Source organism: Mus musculus, chromosome 2 (genome assembly GCF_000001635.26).
Source record: "Mus musculus strain C57BL/6J chromosome 2, GRCm38.p6 C57BL/6J".
Lineage (NCBI taxonomy): Eukaryota > Metazoa > Chordata > Mammalia > Rodentia > Muridae > Mus > Mus musculus.
Window position 1 is genome coordinate 70,078,720 of NC_000068.7, and position 12,834 is coordinate 70,091,553.

The 12,834-nt window shown below is 41.7% G+C and overlaps 1 protein-coding gene across 12 annotated transcripts in view; it reads left to right on the forward strand.

Moving 5' to 3' along the window:
* Positions 1-12,834, forward strand: part of Myo3b (myosin IIIB) — a 390,070-nt gene that overhangs the window by 39,594 nt on the left and 337,642 nt on the right. The gene's annotated exons all lie outside the window — the stretch shown is intronic.

Consider the following 12,834-nt stretch of genomic DNA (forward strand, 5'->3'; position numbering starts at 1 on the left):
GAAGCTCTCTCCTCCTTATTGTTAATTCTACCATTTTGCTTTGCAAACTTGATAATTCCAAATGGTATGATTGAATCGCAATATCATTACAAAAATTTTTAAACATATGTTTATTTTGTGGACCCGAGTGTGTGCACATGACAAGGTGCATGCATGGAGGTCAGAGAACAATTTTCTGGAACCAATTCTTTCCTTCTATTGTGTGGGTCCTAGGCATTGAACTTTGGCCCTTAGGCTTTTCTCACTGAACCGTTTTGCCTGCTTATGTCTGGTCTTAGTTTTAAAGTGTGTGTGTGTGTCCTAGATACCTGAAGAATTCCTTCTCTACTTTGTTATTCAGTAATTTCCCAAGGAAATGTCTGTGTTCCAAAACATATTCATGTTCCCTCAGTACCACACTACACAGCACTAGGGCCATCATGGTTGCTGGTAACCAGCTGCTTCTCCTTTTGAAATATTGTTCAAGTACTATGCTAGGTCTTTGTACTTGGTGAATTTCAAGTCTAAAACCAATTCTGGACAAATGGCTAACTGTGTGCCTATTAGCATCTAACTCAGCATTGCAGATCCCTGTTAGAGAGTCTGTGCTGGTACCTGGTTCCTACCATCCCCTTTCACCCCAGCCCTTACCCTAAACTTGTCCAGCCCGTGGGCTTCCCTTCTCCCAGCTTCTCATCCCCACAGAACCCTGCCATTTCAGCCATGTGCTCTTTGTCCTCTTGGCTCCCACTCTCTTACCTGTCTCTCTTGGTCCTCCTCTCTTGCACTGCTCCTCTGTCTCCCCTCATGGTGCTGTTCACTTTACTGCTTCTGTTTAGTCTACTGTTTTCTCTGCTTGAGACTTTTCCTCATAGCTACAAAACCAAAACCAAAAACCCTTCTCCTCAACCAGACCTTAAAGTCATGTCCTCACTTTATACAGCTGGTGCCCTAAACACCAGTTTATTCAGTGAATGTGGTTTGGGTAAGGTTCCTTGGTTAGAATGGGACATGCTCAACTCCTCAGCTTCCATTTAGGAGCCTCAGATCAGGCCAGGCAGGTAAAGGGGTTTTAATAAACTCCTGTCCCTGCTCCTTTACCTGAGCCTCTCAAAGGCCTGGGAGCTAATCCTCTATACAAGACAGGACAGCAGTAGAGGTGTCTGTCCCTTCTTGGGTCACTGTCGTCATTCAGAGAAGTGGCAGGTTCTTCTGGGTACTTGCTGTCTGATGCACTTCCCCACTGCTGACTCACTCTATCTCTGTCTCTCTAACAAGGAAGAGTTGTCCCTTCACTGTGTCCAATATGGCCAATCTATTTTAAAAAGATGACATCTTCTTCTGTTTGGTTCCTGCTACTACACCTCTTGTACTGTCTTCTGCACTTGGGGTTGTGTTGTTAGTGATCTTCATCTGGGTCTAGCGAAGGGAGAGGCCAAGCTCTTCTTTGATAGCTTGCTCCACGAGTCATAGTCATGAAGTTAGGCTAAACAAGGTTTTGACTGTCAGGCCAGACCTTTTCTCCTTCTTCTTCTTTCTCTTTCTCTTTCTCTTTCTCCTTCTCCTTCTCCTTCTCCTTCTCCTTCTCCTTCTCCTTCTTTTCCCCTTTCCCTTCCTCCTCCTCTTTCTTCTCCTTCTCCTCCTTCCTTGTTCTCTTCTTCCTCTTCCTCTTGTTCCTCCTCCTCCTTTGTGTCCTCCTCCATAAGGTTTTTGTTTGTTTGTTTTTGTTTTTTTTTTTTTTTTTTTTTTTTTCGAGACAGGGATTCTCTGTATAGCCCTGGCTGTCCTGGAACTCACTTCGTAGAACAGGCTAGCTTTGAACTCAGAAATCAGCCTGCCTCTACCTCCCGAGTGCTGGGATTAAAGGTGTGTGCCACCACACCCAGCTTACCTCCCCAAGTTTCTTATAGAATGTTTTATAGCTGAGTACAACTGGCAATTAATACTTACTCACTGAATGCATAAATAATATTTTAGCTAATTTTCACTAACTTGTGACCTATTGTTGAAAGATGGGGAGATTAAACGTTATCTACGAGCAACTCAGTTTTTAAAAAAGGATTTATTTATTTTTATTTTACATGTATGTGAATTTTTTTCTGCATGTATATCTACGTGCCATGTGTGTGTCTGATGTCCACTGAAGAGGGCATCGGTTCCCTTCGATTTGGAGTTAAAGATGTTGAACCATCACGTGGGTGCTGGGAGCTGACCCTGGTACCTTTGCAAGGACAGCAAGTATTCTTAACTGTTGAGCCATCTCTCTGGCCCCACATGTTTTGGGTTTTGATAAACCTGAGAAGGGACAGGAAGGATCCAGCAGCACATGGAAGAATTAGCCATATATCTGAATGAAGCACACACCACAGTCTGGAAAGAGTTGGTTCTTTTCTACTGCTTTTGATCCAGCATGGGAGACTGGCTCCAGGCCTTAGAGAGAGGCCAGGTAGATGAGGAGGGCCTCTGTTGGGAGTGTCTTTATCCTCTGAAAGATATTTTTTATCTCTCTTCATTGAACACATCTAAAATTTTAAGGGCACTGTGTGGGACTCATTTCTTGGACTCCTTTACTGCTAAAATCGAGGCTTACTCTGCACTATTATCTTCCTCCGCACACCTCCCTGGTTGCTGAGGGACATCACTGGTGAGGTCATGCACACTTCTGCACTGTTCTGTGACGCCTGTCTGGCTGAGGGTGGACAAGTCACTTTTTAGAGAAGAGAGGAAGTTGATGATGGTTGTGTCTTCATTCTTCACCGTAAGGATGTTCATTCTGCCTTCCCCTGGGAAGAGAGGACAGGAGCCCACAAGCAGAAGGTCACGCTATTCTTCTGACTATTGATTTTCCGTGCACCATTCAACGGTTAATTAGTTCTTCCTAACTGCACTTCTGCATTTAGCTGGGACAGCAGCCCCATTGGGAGATGGGCTGTGCCCCAGTGATATTGGATGAAGAAGGTCACTTTTTGATAATATGACTATAGGTGCTACAACATTTTTTTTCCTTCTCACTCTAATTCCCTACTACAGAGTGAAGATTTTTTTTTCTTTTTTAAAAAAGATGTTGCTGGTCTTTTGTATGAGTGGCTTAACTTTCTCCTTTGTAAGCAAAGTGCTCCCCTACACTTTAAACTTAGAGTGTCCATGGTGGTGGTAAGAAATACTACAGAAGATGGGGATTCTTAATTTATGAGAATACCAGAATATGCTAATTATGAAGATTAAACCCTCTGCTTTACCTGTTTTTATTATGATAAGTAAAAAGCCCACAAAAGCAAAGAGTATTTTTGGGAGGCAGGACAGAAATAGAAAAAAATTAAGGAGATGTGGGAAGGAAAGTTTGGCATCCTGAGACATGGTCTGTACTCCGACTGGCTGAAAGTCTAGAATCTTTAACATAAAACCAAGATTCTCTATGGAATAATGCTTATTTTCTGAAGGATGTCTCAACAGGGGATGTTAGAAACAGCCTACACCCTAGCTTAGGGCCAGGAGGTCTGTAGTACGACCTGGAGTTCAAATGGATTAGCAGTCCCCTGTCATTCCTGATTCTAAAAACCACACCCTGTAAAGCCCCTCTGCTTTCATTTACAAAAGCAAACTCATCAAAGAAAGAGAAACGAGCAAACCAGCACATGTACATCTAACTTGAAAAACTTTTCTTAATCTTCAAACCTTGTTATAAATCACATCCTTCAAATACTGTCAGCTAGCGAGCCATGGAGCCACACGTATACACAAGCTGACTCTTGTGTAGTTCATACCCGTGCCTTAGATGTGCAGTGGCCATCTCTGTCACTCCTGTCTTTAGATGCTTGCACTTAAACCTGAAGTGGGTATAATATGGCATCTCTTCTTAGTAAACCCATAGCTTTGCTTCACTCTGATGTATTCTGAAATTCTTCCCGTGGTGTGATGGAAGACCCAATTTTACTTGAACAAGGTCCTAAGGGGGGGAAAATCTTCAGACTGTGGCCCCAGGGCTGGGCTCTGGCTCCCTACTGCTGCTGACAGCTGTGCAATTCTCCTGTACCCAGCTTTAACAATGATCCCTGTGGCCAATATTGTCTCACAGATGCCATGTTTTATTTTCCCTTTTATACTCTTTCTGGTGTTGTGTTATTTTATCTACAGATATTTCAGTGACTTGCTAATGGCTAAGGAACATTTTTTACAAATGTATGCACAGTGGCAGTGACCACACTGATGGCTAATTAACAGCGCTTCCCTATGGTGTCAGGCTATATAAGATTCTTACCTTTGTGTGTAAGCCCATGCTTGGATTTACATTTGAAATGTATTTCAAAGTTGAGCATCTTGGTACATAACCTGTAATACCAGCATGTGGCAGACAGAGGCAGGAGGATCACAAGTTTGAAGCTAGCTTGACTTAAAACAGGTAAACTTCTCAGACATGTTGGGAGAGGGATAAACACAGAATTTGCGGAAGAGGGTACTCAGAATATATCATATACATGTATCAAATTGCCAAATAACAAAATGAATAAAAGCTACTTTAAGCTTTTTTTTTTTTAATCCTGGAATTATTCTTTTCAACTTCTTCTTCTTCAAAAAAAAATCTGCAATGTATTTGTTGAAAGCATTGTGGGGTTCTATCAGTATGGGACTTGCTAATTGTACTGCTGGGAGTTGCTGGACAAACATCATTGTTCTTTGTGAGCCGGTTCAGGTTAACTTTTCCAGCAATCCGCTTCTTAGAAAGTGGGGGTACTCTCTGTCAGGAGGCAAAACCTGGCTTGTTTATTACTAAGCTCTCAATTTAAGGAATTGAAATAAATCTGTATGGTAGGATGTTTGACAAACAGTCCCGAGTTTGATGGCTTATTCTTTTTTAAGCACGCCCTCTGCTGCGTATTGAAACCGACACTCCTGGGAAGTCTTTAGACATTCAGTCTTGATAAGATAAAGTGTGGTAGCATGCTCCGTTTACAGCCACTCATGGGACCATTCACCAGCCTCGGTGCAGCTTGTTCACTCAACCCCATCGTCACAGAGCCCAGTGGCCATGACTTCTGCTGGAACGGTAGTGTTCTGCTTGTTTGAGGCAGTAGGGATTCCCCCTCCCTTAGGACGGCGGAGCTCTTAGCCTCGAGAAGATTGAGTTATTTACCCCTAGTGACATGTTCATGTGTTGGGCTGGTCACTGCTCCTGTGAGCTGAGAGCTCTTGTGAGCTGAGCTCTTTTCTCAAGATCAGCCTCCTTGCTGTTCATCTCAGGCAGCTATCGCGTCACTGACGTCAGCGTGTTTGCGCTTGTCAACGGAATGCTATTGAGAGGCAGCTGTCCTCACCAATGGGCCTTTTCGCTAAAATGGATAGTGCAATAGGACACAAATATAATCTTAACTAATATAGGATGATTGAAGTTTCTTATATTCTAGCTGATCACAGTGAAATGATGCTTAAAAAATCAACAGCCAGAGAAACTGCAGACCTCATAGAGATTAAATAATACACTACTGAATGACGAATGTATCATTGAAGAAATAAGGAAGGAAACTGTAAAAGGAACTACAACATTTTATACCTATGTGATACAGAGAAATCAGTACTAGGAGCGAAAAGTAATCTTATATCTTCCTATACTATAATACCAGAAAGATCTCAGGTTAACAACAACTTAATGGCTTACTTTAGGGACTTGGTAAACAAGGCAAAACCCAAATCAGTAGACAGACAGACAGAAAGAATAAAGATCAAGGCAGAACTCAACAAAATAGACAATATAATACCGTACAAAGAATCAATGTAAGAAAGAAAGGGAGATTTGGCTCTTTGAAAAGGTAAACAAGACTGATAAACCCTTGGCCAAAGTAAAGAAAAGACTAAAATTAATAAAATTAGAGATGAAAGTGGAGTCAGTGGAGCTGGGGATGGCTTTGTGGAAGACAGCATATATGAAGACCTGGATTTGAATCCCCCAGCAGCCATGTAAAAAGCCAGGCAAGGCCTGTGTGTGTCTGTAACCCCAGCATAGGGGGACAGAGACGGACAGATGCTGAGATTTCACTGGCTAGCCATTCAGCTTTGCGGAACCAGCAAGCTTCTGGTTTAGTGAGAGACCCTATCTTGAGGTAATAATGTGGAAAGTGATAGAGTAAGACACCCATCAACCTCCTGCGGCTTCACATGCGCATGCGCACTCTCGCACATACCCCCACCACACGTGCAAAGGGAGATATTACAACAGGTAATGGATGAAACTCAGAAAAATCATCAAGATGCACTTTAAAAACTTAGACCCACTATGGTAAAAATGTTTAAAAAAATTTCTAGGTGCATACAATCTACCAAAATTAAAATAAACAATTTAAACAGATTCCTAACAACCAATGAGATAGAAATAGTAATAAAAAAAAAAAAAGTCTACCAACTGAAACTAGCCCAGGACAAGACAGATTCACTGTTGAGTGCCAACAGGACTTTAAAAGAGAACTAATCCAAGCTATTTCACATAAATAAAAAAAGAAGGAAGGCTGACAAATTCTTTTTATGAATCCAATATTGCCTTGATACCCAAACAAAGATACAATAACAAATGAGAAAAAGTGTATTTTCTCCAGTCTTCTTTATTAGCATAGAGGAAAAAATTCTCAGTAAAATATTTGCATGTGAAATTTAAGAACGTGACTAAAATATAACAAACTATGACCATGTTGGCTTCACTTCAGAAATTCAAAGATAGTTCACTATACACAAATCAATAAGTGTAATATATTAAGTATGTGGACTCAAGAACAAAAATCAGATCATCTCAACAGTTTTTTAAAAAGGTTTAAAATTATTGACTGTACTATTTTCTGAATTATGGCTGCTTTGCCTACCTGTATGTCCCTGCACCACTTTGGTTCCTGGTTCCTGCAGAGACCAGAAGACAGCATTCGATCCCCTTAGACTGGAGTTATTGGAGTTGTGCGCTGTCATGTGGGTGCTGGGAATTGAACCTGGCACCACTGGAGGAGCAGCCTGTGCTCTTAGTCACTGAGCCATCTCTCCAGCCTCCCCACAAAAAAGTTTTAGACAAAATCTGTGTTAAAATAATTATCAAGGTTCTGAAGATACAAGGAATAAAAAAATAGCTAACAAAATATAAACGATATAAATGACAAATCTATAGTCAATAGTATACTAAATGAGAAAAACTTAAAAATATTTTCACTAAAGCCAAGAAAGAGTCAAGGGAGTCCACTTGTTTGCAATGTAATGCTTGATCCCTTACAAGAGCAAGCGCAGAAGAGAAGAAAATAAAAAGTTGTTCAGGAAATATGGCCAACAGTCAACATATGGGACCTTATGAAACCGAAAATCCTCTGCCTAGTGTAAACAATTAATTGAGTAAAGAGACAGCCTACAGAGTGGAAGAAAACTCTTTGCTGCTTGTACATTTGACGGAGGATTATTATCTAGACTCTACAGAGAACTAAAAAACAACCAAACAACCATACAACTCAGTAGTTCACAAAAGAAGAAAGACAAATGATCAATAAACACGAAAAACTATTCAACCTTGCTAGTCATCGATGCAACACTACACTGAAACTCCATCTCACTCCTGTCAGGATGACAGACACGAAGAAAACAGATAACATGGCAGGAGAGATGGCTCAGGGGATAAGGGCCCTTACTGCTCTTGCAAAGGATCCAAGCTCAGCTCCCTATAGCCATGTCCTGACTCACAACCATCTGTATCTCCAGTTCCACGACATGTGACACTCTCTGCTTTCATGTTCCCATCCCTACACACATGCCCACATCCAGCCACCCACCCTGCCACACTTAACAAACAAATGCAATTAAAAGTGCATGTCCGGTGTGAAGGCCCGCTGTTTCCGACTGGCCATGCTAGCTATGGAAGCTCACTAAGAAGACGTAGAAGACGTAGAAGACGCAGAAGCTGTGGGACTGATTAATTTCACGTGTGTGTGTGTGTGAGAGATGCTTTTTTTATTTGTAAGGTCCTTATAATAAAGTTGTAATAGATTTTTAGAATTATTTTTTATTAAAAATAGATTCTCCTCTCATACAATACACCCTAACCACAGTTTTCCTTCCCCATTGCCTCGTCTTGCTGTATTTAAAAATTTTTTTCTTTCTTTTCTTTTTTTTTATTGGATATTTTCTTTATTTACATTTCAAATGTTATCCACTTTCTGGGTCCCCCCCCCCAGAAACCCCCATCCCAACCTCCCTCCTCCTGCTTCTATTGGGGTGTTCCTCTATCCACCCATCCACCCACCCACCCACCTACCCATTCCCACTTCTTCACCCTCAATTCCCCTACACTGGGGCATCTATCAAGTCTTCATAGGACCAAGGACCTCTCCTTCCACTGATGCCTGATAAGGCCATCCTCTGCTACATATGCAGTTGGAGCCATGTGTACTCCTTGGTTGATGGCTTAGTCCCTGGGTGCTCTGGGGGGGTCTGGTTGGTTGATATTGTTGTCCTTCCTGTGTGGTTGCAAACCCCTTCAACTCCTTCAGACCCTTCTCTAACTCCTCTATTAGGGACCCTGCACTCAGTCCAGTGGTTGCCTGCTAACATCTGCCTCTGTATTTGTAAGGCTCTAGCCGGGCCTCTCAGGAGACAGCCATATCAGGCCCCTTTCAGCATGCACTTCTTGGAATCTACAATAGTGTTTGGGTTTGGTAACTGTATATGGGGTGTATCCTCAGGTGGGATAGTCTCTGTATGGCCTTTCCTCCAGACTCTGCTCTACACTTTATCTCCATATTTGCTCCTGTGAGTATTTTGTTCTCCTTCTAAGAAGATCCAAAACACCCACACTTTAGACTTCCTTCTTCTTGAGCTTTATGTGGTCTGTGAATTGTATCTTGGGTATTCCAAGCTTTTGGGCTAATAGCCACTTACCAGTGAGTGCATACCATGTGTGTTCTTCTGTGATTGGGTTACCTCACTCAGGATGATTTTTTTTCTAGTTCCATCTATTTGCCTACGAACTTCATAAATTCATCATTTTTAATAGCTGAGTAGTACTCTATTGTGGAAATGTACCACATTTTCTGCATCCATACCTTTGCTGAAGGACATCTGGGTTCTTTCCAGCTTCTGGATATTATAAATAAGGATGCTATGAACATAGTGGAACATGTGTCCTTATTACATGTTGGAGCATCTTTTGGGTATATGCCCAGGAGTGATATAGCTGGGTCCTCAGGTAGTACTATGTCCAATTTTCTGAGGAACCACCAAACTTATTTCCAGAGTGGTTGTACCAGCTTGCAATCCTACCAGCAATGGAGGAGTGTTCCTCTTTCTTTACATCTTCTACAGCATCTGCTGTCACCTGAATTTTTGATCTTAGCCATTCTGACTGGTGTGAAGTGAAATCTCAAGGTTGTTTTGATTTGCATTTCCCTGTGACTAAGGATGTTGAACATTTCTTTAGGTGCTTCTCGGTCATTCGATATTCCTCAGTTGAAAATTCTTTGTTTAGCTCTGTACCCCATTTTTTAATAGGGTTATTTGATTCTCAGGAGTCTAACTTCTTGAGTTCTTTGTATATATTGGATATTAGCCCTCTATCAGTGTAGGATTGGTAAAGATCTTTTCCCAATCTGTTGGTTGCCTTTTTGTTCTATTGACAGTGTCCTTTGCCTTACAGAAGCTGTGCAATTTTATGAGGTCCCATTTGTCGATTCTTGATCTTAGAGCACAAGCCATTGGTGTTCTATTCAGGAAAATGTCCCCTGTGCCCATGTGTTTGAGGCTCTTCCCCACTTTCTCCTCTATAAGTTTCAGCATATCTGGTTTTATGTGGAGGTCCTTGATCTACTTGGACTTGAACTATATACAAGGAGATAAGAATGGGTCAATTTGCATTTTTCTGCATGCTGACTGCCAGTTGAACCAGAACCATTTGTTAAAAATGCTGTCTTTTTTCCACTGGATGGTTTTAGCTCCTTTGTCAAATATCAAGTGACCATCAAACATTTTTAAAGATATGTTTTCAATTATTTTCACAAACTGGCTTTGAACCTAGTTTGTGCCTAGGTTATACTTGAATTTGGGATTTGCCTGCCTCAGATTTCCGAGTGCCATCAAGCATATCTTGGACAATTTAATGAAATATAGGGCATCTTTAGTGATGAGAGTTTAGAAACTCTGAATGCTGTTATCTTGTAATCCCAGTGTTTGGAAAGCAGAGGCAGGTGGATCTCTGTGAGTACGAGACCAGCCTGGTCTACAGATTGAGTTCCAAGATAGCCAGGGCTACACAAAGAAATCCTGTCTTAAATATTTTTAAAATTAATTAATTAATTAATTAATTAAATTTTAGCATATCTCTTTTTGAAAACAAAAATTCAAGCTCTAGTTTGTCTAGAAAGGTACACAAAAAAGATAAAATTATGGTGGCTTTTTCCCTTTGAAGAAGTCTGAAATCGAAACAGTCATACCATTGTCCGATATCTTGGTTTCTGTAATAGAGATTTTTTTTTAAAGGAAAACAATAAAGGCTGACAAGAATGTGGACAAAAGGGAGCCCTTACATATTACTGGGAGGCATATAAATTAACCCAGTTACTATGGAAATATATATAAAGTTAAAAAACTAAAAATGGCTCTACCCTGTGATCTGGGCCCACCTGCCTAGAGACTGTACTGCCCAAAGTGGGCTGGGCCATCCTACATCAATTAGCAATCAAGAAAATGTGCCCACAAGCTCATCTGATGGAGACAATTCTTCAGTTGATCCAGAGTATCAAATTGACAACTAATCAGTCACACTGGATTTCATGTAATAAATAAAGTGATGTGTGTACATGTGACATGAAAGTGGCAGCAGAGCTTCCTGGGGGACAAAGGGCACGAAGTGGAACTGAGAAGAGGGTGTGTGCTCAGAGTATAGTACATATTTGTATGAAAACATCCTAATGTAACACAGTACTATGTACAATGAAAGTCTTAGAAAATAATAAGCTGTAATCTGTGTGTATACATATGCATATGTGTGTGTGAGGAGAGCTGTTGTCTCAAATACTGGACATACAGCTCTGCCTATCAGGAGTTCATTTTATATAGAGAAAAAAAAAAAGGAAGCAGGGGAGGGCATTGTTTTGAATTTCCATGGTACTGCCTTAGTGAAGCCACTTACTAAATGAATATCTGTCTGTCTAGACAGGGGTTTAGGTAATGAGAAACAGTGTATTTCCCAGACATTAGGCTGATGATTCATGGGCAGATTGGAGAATGTTCATTCTGAGTTCCTGTCTGCATCGCTCTTACTTTCTAAACAGAAATGCCCTCCTGAGGTGAGATCCTTTGTCTTGCTACTGACTTGGCTATTCCTGGTAGAGGAAGGGTTGAGAAAACACAGGAATATGGGAGAGGGGGACATGTGAGAATTTTCCTCCCAAAGTGTGGTATAGACGAGAACTCCATTGGTGGTGTTGCCTGATGCAGTATTACACAGTTTATTAATTCTTCTCTTGGGAGTAGTGCAGAGACCCATCAGAGCTCATGGGGTTTCTGAGAGGCTTGCAAACCTCCCACATGGCTGAGAGCCACCACCCACCTCGTTCTAGACAGACATAGCACTTCCAATGAATGGAGCTGGCATAGCCTGAGGTGTCCATCTTAGAGAGTTCACTCTTTTCATTTCATGTGAAAAACTGTAGGAGGTCTAGATGCCTCTTTAGGGTGTCCTGAGCTTCATAGCATCATCCCGGATACTAGAAACTATTCCTGGACTTTTCTATGTTATCCGTGAGGGTAGATTGTACTTTTTTCATCAATCCTACCACGCCCCAGCACAGTTTAGCAGAGCTCATATTGCCCCTGAGACTCACTCACACAAGCAGGCTCTGGGCTGTCGGAAGTGTTGCTCCTGCTGCTTCCCTGGACCAGATCTTCATCTCAAGGCTTAGGAACAGCTGCTGCTTGGTCGATGTTTATAATCAATTGCCCAAGTGTTTACAAAGTCATATTGATTTTAAAGAGTGAAGACAGGCATGGCTGTCAGAAATGTCTTGTCCTACCACTCCTTTATTTAACCTTGTCTGAGAATGCCCAGAAGTACCTGATGGACAAGCCAGGAGATCCTGGGTGATCAGCCCTCTGATTCCTTCATCAGTATTCACGGGGAATGATTCGCTCTTTCGAGGAGTTGTGCTTGTTTTGGGGAGCCCACTTTGCTGTTTTTTAGGAGTATGGGCACTGAGTCTCCTGGGACTGGGAGACTCAGTTATTTTCCCCATAGAACTTTTCAATACTTGGATGGTAGGTCAGAAAAAAAACCAGACCATTGTTAACTGTCTGATCCCATTCAGTTTGTGGAGCAAAGGCCACAGAACTGGAGCAAGGCAAACTTGGATTGACATTTCTGCATTGCCCTTGAACAGCTGGGTCACCAACCTGGGCTTCAATTTCTTCTGTAAAATAGGATGCATTCATTCACAAAGGCTGCTGAAACCAAGGACCACAGACTGAGTGGCTGGCACAAATGGTGGAGCTCAGTTTAAACATGTACTGGTGTTCTGGAAGCTGGGTCAAGAGGCGAACACGGTCAGTTTCTTTCCTGGGTATGCACGGATGCCTTGCTGTGTCCTCAAGTGTCTGAGACTAAATCTTATGCAAACACACGTCATAATGCATTCACCACATCCCCATCTGATCTCATTTCCCCTTAATTACCAGGGTAAAGGCTCTGCCTCCCAATACAGTCATGTCCTGATATACTGAGAGTTGAGACTTCAAAATATTAATTAGAGAGGGTGCCACAGTTCAGCTATCATGGCAGTGAGGTGCTGAGTTCAACAGGTGGTTTCCTGTTAGTGCTCTGATTATGACTCATGTCTGGTTACTAATGTTCAT